The sequence below is a fragment of the Plectropomus leopardus genome, chromosome 18 (assembly GCF_008729295.1).
Source record: "Plectropomus leopardus isolate mb chromosome 18, YSFRI_Pleo_2.0, whole genome shotgun sequence".
Taxonomy (NCBI): Eukaryota; Metazoa; Chordata; class Actinopteri; order Perciformes; family Serranidae; genus Plectropomus; species Plectropomus leopardus.
The window spans coordinates 25,817,701-25,839,669 of record NC_056480.1 but is presented as its reverse complement, the minus strand read 5'-3'; the positions used below and the strand labels follow the sequence as shown (position 1 = coordinate 25,839,669).

Here is a 21,969-nt window from a genome sequence, read left to right as displayed (position 1 = left end):
ACCGTTACCGCTTGCTTCGTGACCGCCGGCGACAGGAATATTTGAGTGATTCTGATGGATGTAAACACTGACTGCTCATTAGTTACACAGTCTGTATTAATGAGAAAATGGAGAAGCAATTTATTTTTTGGCTGAGTTAATTAATCAATTAGATTTTAGCTTCTCTCTCTCTGGATTTAAAGATGAAGAGGCTGAATCTTGATGAATGTTTCTTGGTTCAAAATCAAAACCTTTCGGTTGATGAGACTGATTAGCAGCACTTCATATGAATGCTTTTAATTGTAATATATTTTTTAAATATAGAAGGCTGCTCATTAAACACAAAAATGTTCTCACTCCCAACATGTCAAATACGGTAGCTTGGTCAGTGACCCTCTGTGTTAAAACTATACCCTCTTTTACCCTGCCTGTTCAAGGCAGTAATACCACGCCGTTCTGCCACCTTGCCGTTATGTCACCTCGCCATTGTGAATAAAATGTCGGATTGTGGAAGGGGAGACAGAATAATCATTCCCACTGCACAAAAAACCCTGTTAACATCTGCCATCACGTGGCTTTTTAATGTAATAAGGATGCTCACTATTGGCACTCACACCTGGGTCAAATGACTCTGCAGTAGTTATGGGTTTTTACCACCTCCAGCTCCAGTCAGCATTGATGGGAACACAACACCCGGGTAAATGCGGTCATTTCAGATTCTTAACCAGCGAGATGAACTGACATGCCATTACTAATTACCCTCTGTCTCCTCCTAAACAGCACTAAAACACTAATCCAAATACAGCTGCACCAAGTTTGAAGGAGAGACTTAATAAGTAAGAAATATATTAAGAGAGGAAGCCACTGAAGTTTTCAAAGACCTGCTGTTGTCTGCTGTTTACCTGTTCTCCTGCCTGTCTGTGACACACCAACAAAACAACCCAGAACTTGCGAGACATGTAAGCCAACATTACATTTTTCTATCTGAAGGCCATATTATTACAACTAAAATAGAAAAATACTTGAACAATTTGGTTAATGTAATAAGCGTAGAATATATTAAAATTTCACTTTCTTAAATAACTGATGGAAATTCTTGAACTTTTTCACAATATTATAATTTTTTGAGTTACACCTGTGCATCCTTGCATGGTTAAGGTTAAGGAATTTAGGGGTTATTAAGGCAATTAAGCGAAGAGCGTGGCATCAATTAAAGAAAAAAAAGATAACAATGTTATGACAGTGAGCAGGTGGGAAATCTAATCCTGGGGCAGGAATTTCACTGCTGGCCATGATGGCTATGCTTCTCTGACTGACCTCCATGTCTTTCAGAAAATTGCATGCCCAACAGCAAGGCCCCATTATAGTACTATAGGCCCGGGGCTATAGCATTTTCAAAGCCCTTCCCCACTCCCCCAAGCACCATCACAACTCAACCAATGTACAATCCAACCTGCACAAACATCAGTCTATAATGCATCAACAACTACTCATGCCTGCAGTTTAGTTTTATGATTGATTAATGATTGAACATGAGTGTAGAAACACAAAATAAAACAGTTTGATGTCAAATAAATAAAAAAATGTGTTTCATTATGCTCTTGCTGCGAAGGGTTGCCAATTCTGATGGCTGATGCAAAAATGAGAATGAGCCTATCCTGAGCAAGTGTTTTGTTTGCCCATTAGGGTTACTGTTGAAACCAAGGACCCAGGAAGTTTGCCACACTTTGAAGCAAATTTCACATAGTGGCCAAAAGTGGAATTACAGAAATACTTTTTCCCCATTGACTTACATTGGGAAAGAGACGTCTGTAAATCAGTGAATACATTTTTGTGAGCGTTTAAACCTTTTTGTTTAAGTATCAAGATTAAATCCTCTCAGAGAGCGCCAAGATTAAATTGCAAGCTAGCAGAGTGTTAAACTGAAAGTCAGACGTTCTGCCGGTGAAAGTTTTTTGTGCACATGCTCTATAGGCGTAGTAAGGTGTAAGATCAGGGTGCTTTCGCACCAGGGAAATGGGGTGCGTTTTGCTTCATGTGCCACTGAGCAGCTCTCATAGGAATGAAGGCAGCCATCAAAACATGAAAACGTGTTGTATTATTTCTAGGTGTCATTCTGGGTTTTTGCCTTGAAATGTATTTATTTATTTATTATTTTTACTATTTTCCACCTGATGATGTCATTTTTACCATATATGGCATATGAAGAAAATACATGCTTTTTCCACTAGGTGCACTGTCACAATTAATGTTGCTGCTAATCACTGACAGATGATAAAAAAATAAAAATACATAAAAATAAAAAAAAATAGTCAAAAAAATTACACTTTGCATGTAGTATATTGAAAATAATTCATTTTTGTGTGTGTTTTTCTCATATAAAAACATAGTGGCATCATAACAAAAACCTGGCATTTAAAGTGTTGAAATTCTGAACGTTAATAAATATTTGATATATATGATAAGGACTGATGGTGGCTAAAAAATAACTCAATGAAAGAAAATAATAAATATAAAAATAATGTTTTAAGAGATTGATTTTAAAAAGTGCATTTTGTGCCCTTAGGGTAATGAATCCATGGTAGAAAAATGATTGTGGAACATGGCGATCTCTGTTGACAAGGATTTGCTCCCTTTGTAGATATAAATGGGTCATTCTAAGGTAGTGAAAACACAATTCTTTTTATTTTAAGCTGATTATACATCATTGAAAACATACTTATTATATTATTTTCAATTTCTGCCAATATGTCTCCCTAATTCCAACACTCTGGACCTTTAAAGATTAAAATCAGTAACTTCAGAGCCAGTCACGGAAAAAAGGGATTAATAAAATGTGAGGATTTAAAGAAAAGGAAACCTGATGGGAGCAGAAGGTGCTGACAGATAAGCACATGTGTGGCTTTTATTTATTCAGTATGGGAGGCAAGAACGTTTCACAGATCTACTCTATTTATACTGCAAAAAAAAAAAAAAAAACAGAAATCTTTTCATTCAGTTAGACCTATACGTCCTCTGCATGTCGATGCTGGACTGATTCCATCAAGGTCAAAGTATTAATTGTAACAGTTATTATTATATATCATGAAACAGAAACTCACCCCAGGTCAGGTTTCAGTGGGAGACTATCTTTTCATGAGGGGGAGGTGAGAATATCTGCGCTGAGCAGTCAGGAGAGGCGCGACTGACTGGTGATTTTCATTTTGCTTACTTTCATCACATTTTCCACAGAGCCCTTTTTGATGCACTCCTGAGGCAGTGGGAGCAATAAAATAAGTTCATTCAAATGTGTAGATAGCAAAGTGAAATCGTCAGGATGGATACAGGAGATCAGCAGCCACTGGAGATAAGGAAAAAACTCAATAATAGTGGTATTATCCTTTAAGCTGATTACTAGCCCCCCATGAGATGGCGAGGCCTAATCTGACAAAGAGATTGCTCGTGTTTACTTGGATGATGTGAAAGTTATAGGTGTGATTCACATCTTTACTGCAACCAACGGAGAGACGTTTTTCTTCTGTGAGAGCTCGGGGTCATTTGATTAGCTGGAGGTAAGGATCTGTCCATTTCATTCCCCCTCGCTTGCCGTTCTTTTTCCGCAACACGCCTTTGATGGCAACATCTGTGGCACGAGCTTCACAGACATATTTAGCTGTTTGATCAATGAAAATGAAAAACTACACAGTTTGAAAGCCACACCGGGCGCTGGTTTGTGCTTCTATTTGTAAGAAATGAGATGAAGTCGGTCACGCTGTGAAGCTCAGCGGGCAAGTTCAAGCACAACAGTGAGTCAAAGGTGGAGGAACACCACAAGCTGCAAATTCGACTCCTTGCACACTCGATGCAGTTTTTTTATGGTGAAAAGTGGACTAACAGTATTGTCCACACTTTGTGCCTCTATACCACCAGCATTAACATGGGAATTTAAAAAGCGTAAGTAAAAGTGCTTAAAGCTGGATTTGGCAGAGATCTAAAAAAGCAGGCTGTTCTCATGCAACGTTTGTATGTATATCTATGAAAAGTATATCGCAACAAATTTCGTATTTAGCATAATCATGAACCAGGAATTTGCTGACGTGAGTAGGGGTCAACAGACCTGGCCGATTATTTGGGTTGATATTTGGCATTTTGCTGATTATCTATATCTGCCTTTTATCTTAATGATAGTCGATAAAATGAAAGAAAGTGTCAGCATAGGATGCACTTTTACTTTATTAACATTTGCTAAGGACATTTAAACAAAGTTTTGTTTTGGAGTTTGTTATATTCCAAATCCTGAATATTCATAGACATTTTTATTGCAAATGCGTATTGTTCTAAATATTGGTTATCGGTCTCATTAACTACTGTGTACTGCCCTGAAAAAAAATCCAATATTGGTTGACCCCTCGATGAGATTGCAGAAAGAATTAGTATAAAGACCGAAATTCTCGAGGCGGGTTGGAGTGGTGGATGGGTCAAGCAACACAGGACTTTTCCCCCTAGGAGACCTTTGTTCGGAACCATGGAGTGAACTTTGAGGCATTTAAGATACATCTTAACCATGTTTCCTTTCCTAACGCTAACTTAACTTGTCTAAATCTATGTTACGTAACTTTATTGTAAGTACGTGACGTCATTTGTGGGGCAGTAATTTGTCCAATATAATATCAACTTAATAGTACTGCAGCAGGTGCAGTATTATTGTTCTGCAGCTGATTTAGGTATGTCAGGGCTGCCTTTATTTGTGTATCTGTGTGTGAACAGATAAAGCTAGTCATGTCAAGTATTTTTGGTGTTTTAACTAATTGCAAATGTGTTTAATAATTTTAACCACTAAAGTACAATATCAGCTACTTTAGTCCCATACAATTACCTAATGTTTTGATCCTGTGTCAAAATCTAATCTAAAAAGCCATATAATTTGACAGTATAATGCAGGCTGCATTATACTGCATTATACCATACTAAGTTTTTAAACAATTTGTGACAATGTACTACTAATGAGGTATCTATACCATTTTGTAAAACTACTAAACATACTACCAGTGCCATGGTGATATAATAATAGAGTTATGAATAGAAACGTGTTTCAGGTGGAGGGGACAATAAGAGCCAAGCAGCAGATTTTTGGCATCCTGTGTGGACGTAGAAAGACCTCTGAAGCCGCTGCTGTCTTACTAACGCGCTGTTTTCACTATGCAGGCTGTGCAGATGTTGTGTGACAGGTTGATCCGGCCATGTATTCACCACTCTGCTGCTCTGACGTTCCCCTTTAATTAGACACTGTTTCTCCTTCACTATTTATTCCTTGTTGCTTTGACTTCAGTTATGGCATTTGTTGGAAATATTATGTTGACTTTATTGGTAAACATGGAGAAAGTGTTGGGTTTTTTTTGTTAATGGCAACAGGAAAACAACAGGAAATTAAAAGAGGAGCATTTCAGAGAACAGGGGAACAGGCCTCTCAATACAATGAGATAAGATATAGTTGATATAAGCATGTTTACAATCAATCTCTCTGGTTAGGTGAGGTAAATAAATGGCAGGCAGTATTTTAGAATATACAGTACTTCCCAATCATCGACTGCAAAGTAAAGATTTTTGTATCCCACTTTTTTGTAGATTATTTAAAATTATTTAAAGAGACTGCATGACATAACAGCAATCTTTGTTTTATTTCTCATTTTATATCTGTGTGTGTCCCTGTGTATCATATCGTGTCGCCTCTCTAAATTCTGAGGAATGTGGCACAGACAGAGCTCTTTGTGAGTTCTTATTTTCTTCAGCAGCAGTTTGTGACATGCGGGGTGGATAATTGATCTGTAGATCCATTCAGATCAATGGATGAAAGGAGAAGCTCATTGTGAGTGAAAGCAAGTTTTAAGACCCAGCAGAATGAACAGTTAAGTTTTAGTTTTTCATCGCGGCTGACATTCTGCTGCTCCGTCTGTGCCCAGAGTACACTGTGTGCTCTGAGAAGTGCAATGAATAGACAAATGCTATATACGTATATTCCAAAAGTGCTGCAAAAGAACAGTCCTGCTCCAAAAATAGAAAATTATTCCATGGTAGCAGATGTTTTAACGGCGGTAGGATGCCACAAATGACTGAATGTTTGGGAAACACTTCTATGAACTTTGTTACTCATTATCCCAGTCATTTAGTCATGACCCTATATTTAAAAAGAAAATAGATTATTTTGCACATTTAAAAAAAATTTATTTTAAATTTTTAAATTGCATTATTTCTGAAGCATTTTACCACAATGGCTATATTATTGTAACAAATTCTGTAATCCTTTAAAACCGAGAACAACATCAGTTTTCTTATGCTGCATTCAATCATGTCTTTGACATGCATTTAAACCTTTGGAAACCTGAGCAAATTGCTTTGATTTCTTGTGAAAATGTTCCAAAAAGAGCCACTTTGCAAAGGATGTTCAAGAAATTGCAAGAAATCCCAAAAAAGTGACAAGATATTATAAAAGTTAATATTATTTCTAAAAAAAAGAGAATGTCCAGAGAATTATTAATTGTATGTCTGTGAAATGGATGAATAATAATATTGTTATTATTATTATTATTATCATCACCAGTATTATTAAATATTTCATCAATATTTATTTACTTAATTTTTATTTAGTTCTATTTCTTTTGCTCTCTTATTTTTGCTACATTTCAGGTAATTCTCGTGCAGTTCTTTCTATATTGTGCCAATTTGCTCAGTTTTCAAAAAATTCAATATTTATTGTGATTAAACAGTAGCTATCTGGCAATGAGAAATGTTTTTTACAGGTTTGAGACATTCATCCAGGCACCCCATAATATTCCATACTGACTGTGTCATTTACGTCTGTGTCCTTCATAGTCTCCTTTTGCTTTTACAGACACGGTTTAACTGGTGCTCAGTAGTCTTTTATGGCACATCTCTTAAGTACACCAAAATGACACTGTAATTTGTGGCTCTTGATATAAACCACTGGCCCTCAATACTTTAATTAAACCAGGGCTTTACACATGTTAAATATGCTATTATTTAAAAGGCTGAGATTAAAAGAAGGAAATAAAGAGATTTCCAGCTCTGTTAATGCAGCCTGAGACACAATGAGAGCTGTAATCACAGACTGGAGGTGATACAGCAGCAGGATCTGGCCAAGATCAGGAGGTTCTTCTGAGATGAATGAGTGTGCAGAGAGAAGCTCATCTGGGGGAAGCGAGGAGGCCAGAAGCAATAATAACAACTGCAGCACACACACTGTGTGCTGGAGGCTTTCCTGCTTCGTGGATATTGCATGTTTGCAAGGTTTTTGGGCTGTGCGGTCAGGTGGCAAGACAGACACCACTTTCCCCTAAAACTAAAAGCCTGTTCATCTTAATTATGCAAGAAGGTGCAGTGGATGTCTCCAAATGACGCAGAGAGGCCTCTGAGGGTGAACTTTTTGGTCTTAATTCGGGAGGATTTGATAAGGAACCAATGCTGCAATTTTCTTTTTTTCTACTATATTACACTACTATTTGCACTCCAGGGCTGTTTTTCTGGTTTACACAATAAAAAGGAACAAGCTTAACTTAACATGTACAAACAAGAAAATAAAAAGTTGGCTCAACCAACAACTTATTAATGTAGCCAACTTATTTTTTTTTCAGGAATATTTCATCTTACTTGCAATGTTAAGTTTACTCAAAAAAAAAGTGTACAAAAGTTGTGTGGGCAGAAAATCAAAATCTATATATTTAAAAGAAATACAATCTACTTTGCATGTAGTATTGAAAATAATTCATTTTTTTGCGTTTTAAAATTCTGAATATTAATGAATATTTGATATTTATGATTAGGACTAGTATTGGTTAAAATGATCTCAATGGACATAGAAAATAATATTATTATATAATTTATTTAAAAGCTTGATTCTGAAAAGCGCATTTTATGTGCAGATATGAGGGGGCCCAAAGGGCTGAAAATGTCACTCTTTCAAATCCAGATTTTGATATAAATACAATCGTCAGCTCCATGACTTGTAAGTTTGACCCCACATCTTAAACACTGTGAAAAGTTAAAAAAATGTTAAACAAGGACTTACAATGCCACAGACACCAATCACTCTGCACAGTTCAGCAGTGCTGCAAAGAGCCAAGTGAAGGACCCTGGTTCACTGTGTCATCTGTGGACATTTCAATGTCTCCTAATGACCCCAAAGGACACGGACATGAACAAGTGACTGAATGGGCATCAAATAAATGATTACATACAGAACTGCTCATAAAAAAGTAAGTAAGTTCACCAGTGATGGATCCGTTACTGACACTGGCTTTCTTTAAGTGCTCTGGTGCTGTATCATGCTACAAGGCTGGACAGGGGCCCCGGTCAGGGTGGAGGGGAAGATAAATGGCTCTAAATACCAAGATATTTTGGGGGTGAAATTTTCTGCCAAAAACACAACACTCGAGTCAAAGAAGAATTCCATCTTTCAACATGACAGCAAACAGAAATCAACCACCAGCTTTATCTTGGACTTTTACATTTTGCGCACACTGTGAGCTGATCCAAATAAAAGTGTTCAGAGAGAATCCCCTCTCAGTCTGAGGGGAGGAGTGGAGGACAAATCCAGGATTCAGATGGACTTGGATGGTAGAAACTTATCGGAAAAGGTCACGGTTGTTATTAAGCAAGAAGTGCAAGGGAGTTCTCATTTTCCAATTTTTAATACATTGTCAGAAATTAGCTGCTTCTCATTTCTTTTTTACCTTTAGCTCGTTACTTCAGCATATCCAAATGAAAATGGAAAAAAAAAAATCTCGTTTGATTTAATAGGTTTTCATGTCAGCCTTCAAGGCAATAAAAAGTAGAAAATTAAACAGAGCCTGTAGACTTGTGATATCCATGGTGTATCCACGCGCACCAGGCAGCCTGATGTACTTCCAATGCAGATTACAGAATTACTGAAGACAGTAATTATTCATAACCATTATGGAAGCCAACCAGCACGTGTGTGGTGCTCTGATGAAGACGTACGCCCAGTCTGATGAGCTTGAGGACTTTCTTTGGAAGTTTTTGGCAGAGACACACAGAAACAGTGTTCAGAGGATTCAAAGGGCAATGATTAATTCTCAGTACTATTAGAAATAATCACCCTGATGGTGTATATAATATACAGTATGTAGCAATAGAGCTTTTGGAGCAATTTAACCCTTTGAAACCTACCAAATTGGCTTGATTTCTTTTAAAAACATGGGAAGAAGGCAATGAAAGAAGGACTGACCTAAAAACTATCTGAAATTAATTTTACGAAAAAAATAAATTATCAAAAAACAAAGTAAAATGACAAAAAAACCCCACAGTAATTACGTGGAAAATTTGCTTAAAAAATCATTGAGATCATTAAGATGTAAATGCTTGTGAAAGGCATCTGAAAGCAGCACAATTGAAAGGGACTGTTAACAGTTTGGACATTGCCCATGTTTTGTTTTATTTCTGAGAGTGAAATGAGAAAGAAGAAAAAAATAAAAAATAAATCTCATGTCTGTAGTCCCGATGCTGGGTTTTTGTTTAGTTTGTTATAATATGGAGTTTGTTTTGGGGTTTTCTGTCTGTGTTTTTCCTTGTTTCAAGTATTTACTCATGATTAGCCTCTTTCCTGTTTTATTTTGTAGGCTATCTCATGTGTCTGTTGCTTCCTGCCTTTGTGTGTTTCCCAGCCTGTTTTTGTCACACCTGTCCTTTTAGTCTTGTTTGCTCCACTCTAGTGTTCCCGCCCACACCCTTGTTGTCAGCCAATCTCTGTTTCCCTCCTTTTGCCTGTACCCACCTCCTCCAGCTGTGTGTTGTTCCTGTGATTAGCTTTCAGTGTATATATACCTGTGTCTGCACTTTTGTCAGTTCATCATCAGTCCTGTGCTTCACGAGGAGTCAAATCATCCTTCTGCCTCATCCGTTCATTCTGGGTTTGGGCCCAAACCTGCAGTTCCTTAACTGTTACATTTGTGCATTAAAGCAGCTACAACCACTAAGCGCTGATTCTGTGGGTGCTTTGGGGCCTGAGCACCCACACGCACCAGTCGGGACCAACTGAAAGCAGTGTTAGATGAACTACCAATGTGTAGGTGGGACCTGAGCACCTTTGGGAGAAAAAAATGACTTGACCTTGACTTGAGGTTTTGGATCTACTGGACGACAAAATGGACAAATTTGCAATAAAAAAACAAAACAGTGAGTAATGTTGCTATTTTTCACCACTGTGACTTCAATTCAGGGCCCCTCCAGCTGTGGTGAGTGAACAACAAATCCTCTTTATATAATGGCTGTGTGGGTCTATGTGTTGATGCTTAATTGTTTTTTTTTCTTTTTTATTTTTCTGTGTGTATGGTTGCTGTGCGCGTTTAACTTGTTTGGTTTGTTAACAGTCGGACCTGTTGTAGCCTACACTGTTATGTTGATTGATGTCATTACATCAAACATGTAAAATACCACAGAAACAGTAGTTAAAAGAATATCAACAAAAGAGAAAGAGAAAAAAAACCCTCTTTCTGAGTGTATTATAGCAGCAGTGTCTTAAAGTGACAAGGGTGTCTGTGCTGATTTGTGATTTTGGCCTTTGATTTGTGTTCATGTGTTCTTTTTTTATGTCTCCACGGCTGCCATAGCTGTGGCCAGAGGCATTATGTTTAAGGGTTGTCTGTCCCTCTGGTCATTCTTGTGAATGCGATATCATAAGAATACCTCGAAGAAATTTCTGCAAATTTAGCAGAAACATCCACTTGGACACAAGGATGAACTGATTCGATTTTGGTGGTCGCTGGTCAAAGCTTATGGTGACCTTATGTCCGTCTCATTCTTGTGAACACATAATCTCATGAGCACCTTCAGGGAATGACTCAGATTTGGCACAAACATCCAAGTGAACTGAAGGATTAACGACTTAGATTTTGGTGGTCATAGGTCAAAGGTTGAGGTCCCTGTGACCTTGTCTGACTCATTCTTGTGAACACAATATCTCAAGAAAACCTTAATACAATATCTCAAGAAAACCTTTAGGAGATTTTTTGTTTTAATTTTGGCACAAATGTTCACTTAGTCTTAAGAGTGAACTTAACATTTACTTGGACTTAAGGGTGAAATTATTAGATTTTAGTAGTCATAGCACAAGGTCACGGTGACCTTGCATTCGCCTCATTGTTGTAAATGTTTTACCTCATAAACACCTGTGGGAGTTTCTTTATTTGGCATAAAAATCCATGTGGACTCAAGGAGGACCTGATTAGAATTTGGTGGTCATAGGTCTAAGGTTAAGGTCCCTGTGACCTCATCTGTCTCATTATTGTGAATGCAATATCTCAAGAAAACCTTTAGGAGGTTTTTTGTTTTAATTTTGGCACAAATGTTCACTTAGTCCAAAGAGTGAACTGATTAGATTTTGGTGGTCAAAGCTCAAGGTCACAGTGACCTTGCATCCGTCTCATTCATGTAAACGCATTATCACATGAACACCTTTCGGGTATTTCTTTAAATATGGCACAAATTTTCATTTGGACTCATGGATGAATTAATTATATTTTGGTGGTCAAAGGTCAAAGGTGAAGGTTACTGTGACCTCATGCTTGTGAATGTGATATCTCAAGAACACCTTTCAGTCAACTTTTTGTTGGTTTGTATCACAAATGATGATCTGATTAAAGATTTTCTTTGTGTAAGGCCAGGAGAGGTGTTACAAATAGAGTCGCTAAAATTTCAGCACCATGGACAGAGCTGTTTGTAGCGCGTACAGAGACATGCGTATGTGGCCTTCTAACCTGTCCAGCCCTGTTTTGTTTTTTTCATGCATATGTATGTATGTCCAGTTTAGCTTCACCTGAGAGGAAATTTAGCAGCTTCCACTTCAATTCACTGGAACTGCTGCGAGTGACGTCTGGCTGGATGGCAGTTATATTATGCTATGAAGAGTTGTTTATTGTTTTTTTTGCAGCCACCTCATTAAGTTGGTTTAATTATGTAAGTGCAGCTACATAAAAAGACTGCAGAAAAGTTTAAAGAGGACACAATACATAACACCAATAAAATATATATATATATATATATATTATATATATATATATATATATATATATTATATTTATATATATATATATTTATTTATATACATATAAAAGGCAGAATAGAAATATGAGTGGATGGGGAGTCATGTGCTCTGTGTTGAGCACCCAACGCTTATGGCTATTATAAGTATATTTACGTATTAACAACAGATCACATGACTACATGTACATGAAACGGGGTCATTAATGATAACCCACAAAGTATTATCCCATGACGGCAGTTCTCCTCAGCTCAACTGAATGTTTTAGCATTTTGCAGTTCAGTGTTTTGGCTTTATGGCCACAACTTTACAGTTTTAACAGTCACCAGTGTTGCTGCATGCAGCTCTAACAAAAGTTCTAAAACACAGTTGTAGTGCTTGTTCTGGCCTTGAGACCCCTTTATGAAGTCTTGCACTTCTCTTGGTCTCGGCTATTGAGGACTGGTCAATTTGTTCCTCGCTGCTGATTTGGGGTCAGTCGAGCTGTTGTTATTATCACACTGCGGCATCTCGCCTGCTCTCTGTGTCTGGGCTGAGCTCCTCCAACTACGCTCATTACTGTAAGTGCAATGAAACCTTCACGAGTCAAATTTTAATCCTGTTCTAAATGTATTCTTTGTAAAAAAATAATATATTTTTTAAATAAGCAATTATTTCTAATGAAATGGAACCAATTCTATCGATAAACCCCTGGACTGAAAAGGAGTATTTATAAAATAAAGGCTATTAAGGTCTCAAAAGAACTCAATTAGCCCTGGACTCAGTCTTGACTTAATCTCAATTTTGGCCGTAAGTCAATAAATAAATCTACTTTGCATGTAGTATATTAAAAATAAATCTTAATACAGAAAAAAAAAAAAAAAGAAATTGTGGCAACATTTATAAAAAATGGTATTTAATGGGTTAAAATTCTAAAACCTAATGAATATGGGACATTTATGATTAGGACTGATGTTGGTTTAAAAAAAATAGAAAATCCTTTTAATGTGTAATATTGCTTATGGCCTGATATTGAAAAGTGCACTTTATGTGCAGAGCGGTATGAGTTTGAATATTTGACACTGCAAAAATAAATAAATAAATGAATAAATAAATAAAAAAATGGATTAATTAAATTAAATAAATAAATAAAATGATCTAAAATAAAATAATATTGTGCCAGAATCAATATTGCTGCTAATCATTGACATAAGCTGTGACAGGAAAAAAAAGTCTTTGCATGTAATATACTGAAAATATATATATTTTTTATATGAAACATAGTGGCATCATGACAAAACGCCATTTAAATGTTTAAAATACTGCTGGAACACAAAAACACAGACTTTCCCACAGAGACCCCTGATCTTAACCGTGTGAAGTTTAAGTAAACTTTAAGTCATGTTAAGGTATGTTCTCACCAAGTTTCTTTTCCTAAACCTAACCTCTGTAATTTTACAGTAATTAGATATGTTAATGCTAAGGATGTAACACCATTAAGATTTGTAGGATGTCATATTTTTAATGCATTTTTTAAGAATATCATACAAACAGTTCCCTGAGCATACAGTGCCTGACTCCAGTTTTGTACCTAATGTTCAGACACCATCAATATCAATCTTCTCATCTCACTCAAATCAAATAAGCAGTTCAGAAAATGTTAGAAATTATAGCTCTAACTCGCAAGTGGATTTAGACATCTAAACTTTATTGCATTCTCCCCCAAAAACTACAGAAAAAAAACCAGCTCAGTTAAAAGCGACATTTACCACCGCTTTGTTCATGAAGAAACATTTTCTTCCCCAGACAAAGCAATAACAGCCTCTTTTCTCCTCCACTCCTGCTTGGGTGGAAATAAGCAGCTCATTATGAGGCTGGATCTTGAGTTTAGCTTGTCTCAGGTATTCAAAGAGCCCCGACAGTTAACTAAAGAGGAGTATTTACATTTCTCCCGCTCATTATTCCTGGAGTGACCTCCAGAGCAAAATTAAGCTACACTCTGTAACTCCGAGGGTCCAGTCAAGGAGAAGTCCTCCTCACAGAGCCAAGCTGCTGTTTTCCATAGTATGTTTAATTAATGAACTGTTATTAATGATGGTAGCAGTGGAGCATTAAAGTAATGATTCTACTGTCAGTAATTATAGCAGTGATAGGCCTGTTTATTATGATTAGTCTGTTTAAGGCAGTCATTTTTGTTAGTCTTTGCGGCCTGTCTATTATTCTTCATATTTCTTAATTGTGGTTTAGTGATTACTTAATGCTGCTGCTGGATAGGTGATTGGCATGAGCTGTAAATGCTGATATGATATGATATGATATGATATGATATGACTCATGTTCTCCTGGGTAATGTGTTGCATATAGTACATACTGTATCTGTAGGTTGGAATCAGACAACACATGCTGTCAAAGCTCTGGGCCGAAACAGTTCCTGGAGAATACAAACAGCAACAACAGCAAATCACACAGATTCACATCATCCACCGCGCTGCTGTACAACGTGAACTCATTGTGCCTGAGGCATCCGTTCGATCCATCAAGATACACTACATCAGTGATAGTCAAATTACAGTCCACGGGTCCTAGATAGGGTGCCTGGTGCACCCCCTCCTAAAATCCTTGAAATGTCCTCAAATGTGAAAATTATCCCAAAATCCTATAATTTTCCTTAAATCCAAGAAATGTCCTAAAACCCTAGAAATGTCCTTAAATCCTAGAGACATCCTATAATTTTAGAAATATCCTAAAATCCTAGAAACATGTATGTGTCTGCTGCCTCTGGTGCCTATCATCCTGTCATTTTGAAAAAGTGGTCCCCAAAGCGAAGCAAGTTGAGTACTCCTGGTTTGTACTGTACATGTCATCTAAAATCAGACAACACACGCTACAAAAACTGTGGGCCTAAACAGATCTCGAAAAATATCAACAGCAACAACAGCAAATCACACAGATCAAGATCATCCACTGTGCTGCTGTACAACATGAACACACTCTGCCCACGGCTGCTGAACACACCACAGTTACAAAGCGTTTCTGAGCATCTGCTCGATCCATCAAGATACAGTGCATTGTCTAGTTTACATTTCAAATTCCCATTGTGATCGGAGAACAAAGGGACGACACATTTGGGAATTAGTGTGAACTTTAGATGCTGGAGCGGCAGCACAAAACAACCCTACTGACTTTGTGATGTGAGGAGACAAAGGTCTTTTGTCCTTTGGAGCACAGTGTTTTTTTTTTTGTTTTTTTTTTAAAAAGAGGTTTTTTTGTGCCAGGCGCAGGGCACACCTGTTTGACATTTGGAAAGGACAAAACATAGTGATTCCCCTGGTGTGGCACCAGTTAGTCAAAATTTATGAGGGTCATGGGTGATTTTTTTGCCCACTGCGGAGACACAATGCGAGCCTCAATCATACACATGCGGAGGAATCCCACACTGTTCAGGTTGCGAGTTTTTTTCACCTCATTGTGAAAAGCGGCTGCACTATCTCCTGATGAAATCACTGCCTTTTCTCCAGCTCACTGTTACAACTGAATAAAAGAGTCAGCGTGGATTCTGTTTCAGCTCGACTCGATTTTTTTTTAAAATTCATCTCTGTGTAATTTGCAAAATAGACATGATTGTCCCATCATCCTTAAATTACCCAGCACAGACAGATGCTGAAACAAACACTAAAAGCCTTTCTGATACTCTTCACATTCGGTTATTTCTCCGCACAGGTAAACAATCCTGCACAGGTAAACACTCCTGCACAGGCTGCACCGAGCGTTGATGTTCTGCCACCTCACAACCCCTGTGGTATTAGAAATGTGAAACAAAGAGGTGTGATGTACGCTGACGTGTGTATCAAAAGATTACACTAATTTCTCCACACCTTTTTTTTTTTTAAGCCGGCTTAAAAAAGCTTTCTTGTCTCTGTAGCGTGAAATAACCTTTAACTGTTTTTTGCAGCTCTGCCATTTTAGCAAAGTTAGCTGCTGCACTTGTCTTTTCTCCTCTTCTCCAACCTCCCCCTTACTCTCCCTGTCTGTCTTCTTTTTAAGAGGCCACTGCCACATAATGCCAAGGCCGACGGTTTTGCTGGGAGCACCTGGTGAGTTAAAGGATAGGCCAGGTGGTACACAGCTTTGACTGCCAATTAGAGCGGTGACCATGTGAGAGCTGCCCAAGATAACTTCTAATTAACAATGGACCTCCGAGGCATAACAATTAGCCTTTCCTTCAAATAAACCCACATGTCAAACCCACTGAAGAAATCATTTTTTCCTTTTCACTTGGCAAATAATACCATACTGAAGACAAGCAGCAACTAAAAAAATATACAGGAAAACAGTGGTGCATCCAAGAAAGGGCTGTGGCCCCCTGTGATAGAAATGCGGAAATTTAATCCACCTCTCTCCTTCATTTTTAAAATAATTAAAATTTCACGCATACACACATGAAATGTAAAGTCAAGTTTTTTTTTGGAGCTGTATGAATTTGAATTGATTCGGCAAAAAAGAATTTGTTCTTTTTTGCTCTTTGTTTGTAGTGCATAGATTTACTTTTTTTTACGGTATTTGTTTATCTATTATTTAAACAAAGTGTTTTCTCTTGCTAGTTTGTTACATTAAGTTTCAATCTTTTTGAATAACCTCCTACACACCTGCACCACTTTTATTATGTGCAATAAGAAGCTACTGTTTTATGTTTTAGCTAGGGCTGCCAATTGATTAAAATATTTAATCGCATGATTATCCAAAGTTAACTCTTGATTAAACGCAAATTAATCACATTTTTTTATTTGTTCTAAATGTACCTTAAATTATTATTTTTCAAGTTTTTTTGTACTCTTATCAATATGGGAATGGACAAATATGGTTGCTTTATGCAAATGTACATATATTATTATAGCAACAATCCAGAACAATGACAGTTACTCTCTAGAATAACCTCAAAGGTTCTGCATGCTAAAAAAAATAAACTGAATAACTCGACGAGGGCACATACATGAACGGGAGCTGCCTGGCCTCTGCAGTCACGCTGCATGCACTATCAGTGGTCAGTGTGCACACTTTATGTTCGGTGTCCCGCTGTCTGGCTAGCTGCAGAAAGTGCAGGTCTGCTGCAAACTATCCAGTGTGTTCTGCCAGTGGTATGCATCAGCTGTGTGTTTGATCAGCAATTGGCATTTTAAACTTGATGTACTATGGTGGTAACTCATTCACATCGACAGTAAATGCAAATAAATTTGGTCGTGTTGAGAGAACCAACTGGCTAAATATTTGATAATGACCTGTAGTGTTATACATTCTATGCAGTCTTGATTTAGGTGTTTACAGTGGTCATTTATATTTAAAAGGATGAAAATCTAGTTCATTTTAGCACGCCAATACTTAACTTTAATTATATAAAATGTAATTTTCCAACAAAAAAATTGTGGCTAGTGAAAATGCTGAATGGCCAGAAACTAGCCACAGTGGCTAGAGAGCAACAAACGTTGATGACAGAGCCATGGTTGTGATCATTATTGCACTGTAGAAATCTCATTATATTGCAACCCTATACCAACCAATGCTGGATGCTGCCAATGTTGACAGGAAGGAGGCTAAACAACACTCCAAGGCTAAATTTTAACTATGATATTTTTACTGTAAAAATAAGGAACCAAAGTATTATTGGTATATGAGTCGTTAACTCTCCATAATGACACAGTTTTCAACTAGCTCATATACTTCAACAGCATAAGCAAATTCCTGAAATTAAGGTTTCCTCCCACAATCATTTTCTTCCCTAAACTTTATTGTGCAAAAAAGAGACCAATACAGGCAAAATGACACACAAACACACAAAACAGTGAAGGAGGACAGTAAAATAATTGTGCTATAATCAGCAAGCAAGAACTAAACAAATTAGCAAAGACAAAAAATGGTTAAAAAATCTGCAGCCATGTTTTGGTTTTCTGTTTGTGGAATTGAACTGTTATAAGGAGCATTTAAGAATATAAGAATATGTGTACTTTTGGTTATTTATTGCATCACAGTCTGGGAGTGCACAGTGTACTCTGGGCACAGATGGAGCAGCTTAACACCAGACAGTGAAAGTGAACCTTATCCATTCATTGCACTTGGTTGAAAAGTTTTCTTTGCTTTGCTGCAGCAGCTGTTCTTATCTATTTATGTGATCTGATCATCCATGATCAAATCGACTAAACATTTATCTACCCTGCACATTAAACCCAGACCCACATAAACTTCCAACTTTGGAGAGGGGACACAGAATGATACAAGGGGCCACATATGTGAAAGACCAAAGTGGAAATTTTGCTTACACCCTCCTGCCATCACCTTCTACCACATATAGATCATAATTCTGTGGGAAACACTGGGTGGGCCACCCCTACATTTTTTAAGTAGCCCCACCTGGCCCCTACGGTGACATCCTGGGGGCACCACTGGCAGGAAGTAACACAAACCCTGAGCAAAGCTTTGTAGAGTGAGAGCGTATATACTATATGCTGCATAGGTGAGTCACTATATAGAATGATGAAAATTAATCCTGACAAGGTCGTGGACGAAGCGGGCCTGTCAACATGATTATGAGGAGACTAAAAGATACAGAAGACGCCTTACATCGACCACGACTGAGGGAGTGATGCGCACACTCAGCCTAACTGATTGTACCAGAAAACGATTAGGACAGCGAGGGGACAATTTGCGGAGAACGGCTCGGTTTGACAACAAAATGATGAAAGTCAAGGACGGCGCGTGTGCGTCCATCAAAAAGGGGAAACAAAAGGAGCGAAACTCCCGAGAATGCTGTGATATGGAGATGTATAGTTATGCAGTAGAGCTAGCCATCAGACGGAAGCAACATCTGCTGCACAGTACAGTATGCTTTTACATAATGCATCTCTTGAAAAGCACCAGCTGTGGATTCCCTTCCTCTGCTCTTCCAAAGACACCTGCCAATAAGCATTATCAAGTGAGCAAGTCTCGGATAAAAGCCACGCCGTAATTTGACAAGCCTAATTGCAGGAGTGATATCTTGAAAGTCACTGATTGCACCGGGGAGGGGGGCGACGGCAATCACAGGACGGCTTTCTTTGTCGCCGAGGCACTCTTGTTTACATTGTCGTTTTGTAATCATCTCTGATAACGAGTGGGTAAAACGCAGCCCAGATACGATTTTGTAAATGCTCACATAAAGTAAAAAGTCATGTAATTTCCACGTGTGCCCAAGGTATAAGAAGTCTGCTCATGCTTGAGAGAGGAAAAAAAGAAAAAAAAAAAGACTGGTGCTGAGGTGTTTCTTGGAAAATAGCCAGCACTGTTAAGTGGAAACAGAGGGCAAATCAAAAAGCCAGGGAGAAGTCCAAGGGGAATACTGCGAAGGAAAAAGACAGTGTGTGACCGAGCTGAGAGGCCTCAACGAAAGACACTAACTATTAGTGAAATATACTTGTACATGCGGCAGACACATGCAGACCACCACCCGAGGGACTGGAAACATTTCTGCCATCACCGCTGCACTCTTGGTCCCAGACCTTGTTGCAAAGCTGTGTACTTAAAGGGGTCTGATTGGGTCTGTGGTGAGCCACGGGGATTCCTCTGTCTGGAGCTGGGAGCCTGAATGCCGGAGCTGAATAACTGATTACAGTAAAGCCCGTGCTGACTTAACTCGTGCCTGACACGGCGGCAGCTAAAGACTAGAGAAAATACCTCGCAGGACAGATCTTAAAACCCAAAGTTGCATCGTTAGAGAAACTTGCAGAAACTTTGAATGAGATGTTGGGCGCCCTCGTGGAGCGCTATAGGTTTCTGTTCGCCGTGGCGTGCTTTGAAGTGGAAACAGCAGCAGAGACTGCAGTTTCATCATACTTTTCCTTGCAGCATGTCTTCATGTGGCTGGCAGCTGGTGAGAGTTGCCATGATTCATGGTGACTCATGCTTCTTCCATGCTCTGTTGTTAAAAAGGAGCCCACAAAGGTCTTCCTCTCAGATTTTTTTTCAGTTACAATGCATATCCAGATGAGAAAACACTGAAGACTGACTGGAGTGCATATTATTAGGGACGATACACATTTCTCTCAAAATAGATCCTCTCGCCTTTTATAGTGTAACAAATGGCAATTGCTTATGGCAACTACAATTTCCACATGTAATTGGCTTCCTTGATAATGGATGCCACCAGAGTGCCCCATCTCCATCTCTGCCACCCTCCTTCTCTAAATGCTGCGGCGCGGTTCCCCCAAGGTCACGCCATCCAATCTGATTGGGGACGTGATGAGGAACCGGCTGAGCTAATGTATTCCACTTGCTTATTATTTATAATGGCGAGGAGAGGTTTCAGTGGAAAATTAACCGGCGCCGCTGCAGACACCTTCATTAGTAAATGAGGTGACATCTCATGCAAAATACACAACAGAGGGGATCATTTCAAAACTCACAACCCCGTAAACCTGCAGTTTACTCACACTGACAGCAAAACACAGAGTGATTAATGTTTACAACAAATTAAAAAGGATTTCTGTCACACAAAAGTGTTGTTTTACTTAATGAGACTGCTTCCAGGAACACACCTCCCATGCATGATATTGGATTTTTTGCCCATATTCGAGATGCTGATATAAGAACAACCTAATTTTAGTGATCATCAAGCGTATTATGTAATGTAATTTACATAATACAATGCCAACTCTTATTGTGAGGGGTCACAAGCAGATGGGGACATAAAATACAATGCTTTTCAGTAACATTCATCCATCAAGCAAAATGAGAAAAACACTTCAACTTAGGGTTAATGTTCTGCCCATGTTCACTTTGTCAATAAAAAAATTAGCATATTGGCAGAAATAAGCATGTTCTGATATTTGAAATTTTTAAAGCCAATATCTGCTGATACAGATGACATGTCGATATTATCGTGCATCCCTAACACCCAATAATACATTCAGCACAGACAGCTCTCTTCTGCACATCTGCTGTGCATTCAACAGTTGCTTCAGTCTACAGAGGAACATGGTGCATGGTATGGAGTCTTTTTGAAGTCAGAAAGCTGAGCAGGCTGAGTTAGCCAGCAGCCCCCACCAAGGAATCTAAAGAATCAAAACCAGACCTCAAAATGAAGTTGCTTTTTTCTCAACATATGGGGCTGATGGAAAACATAAAAACAAGAGAAAAATGCACAAAAAAAAATGCTCAGATTAAGAGCTGAAATACATGGTTGTGAATTACGGAATCAATTATATGCACTGATAACTATTCTCTTAAATATGCAGTGGTGCTCTAAACATCAAAAACAATTACAAAGACAACAAATTCATGCTGTTTCTTTTCTGTAACACGCCCGAGTCTTCAGATTTTTGCAGAACAAAGTTCCAGTGCAACACCTGGTCAGCAACACTTTAAGACTTTAAGCCTGCATGTGCGCTGCTCCGTTTACTCAGATTAAAAGCTATAATTAGACTATAAGGTGGTACCGGTGTCAGTCTAACGGTATGGGGTTAAATGCATGTCTCCATACTCACTTTAAGTGAAGCCCGGGCTGCTGAGCTGAGTCCCGTTATTTCCGTGCGGTGTGGCGGCAGCTCCGCGGAGGACCGAAAAAGCGAGCAAATCAGCCCAGTCACAGCTTGAAGGGTTCCAATTTAAGGAGAAAACAAGCTCCCAAACTGGCAACCCTCGCACCGTTGCCTTTTTGAATAAGAAAACACCGGGAGGAGGTGTGTTTTTTCTTTTTCTTCTTTTACTCCCCTCGTGGAACATGCACATCCGTGCGTTTTTTTCCTGCGAAGGCGGAGGATAGGAACAGTTTCGCGCTGTATACCGTTAGTCGCTCGCAGGCAATGAGAGGCATGCATTTTAATTCCTGAGCGCTGACCATGAGGGGCACAACACTGCTACGCCCCTCAGCATCCCCACTCACACACTCACATCAGGATTTTTTTTTATTTTTTTTTTGGCATGCGTGGCCAGGT

The 21,969-nt window shown here is 38.5% G+C and overlaps 1 protein-coding gene across 2 annotated transcripts in view; it reads right to left on the bottom strand.

Annotated features, from left to right (window-relative positions):
• Positions 1 to 21,550, bottom strand: part of LOC121957934 (CMP-N-acetylneuraminate-beta-galactosamide-alpha-2,3-sialyltransferase 1-like) — an 89,472-nt gene extending 67,922 nt beyond the window's left edge. For both annotated transcript variants that reach the window (XM_042506752.1, XM_042506753.1), the window contains exon 1: positions 21,520 to 21,550. The gene's annotated coding sequence lies outside the window, so the exon portion shown is untranslated. The remainder of the gene's footprint in view (positions 1 to 21,519) is intronic.
• Positions 21,551 to 21,969: the final 419 nt, after the last annotated feature.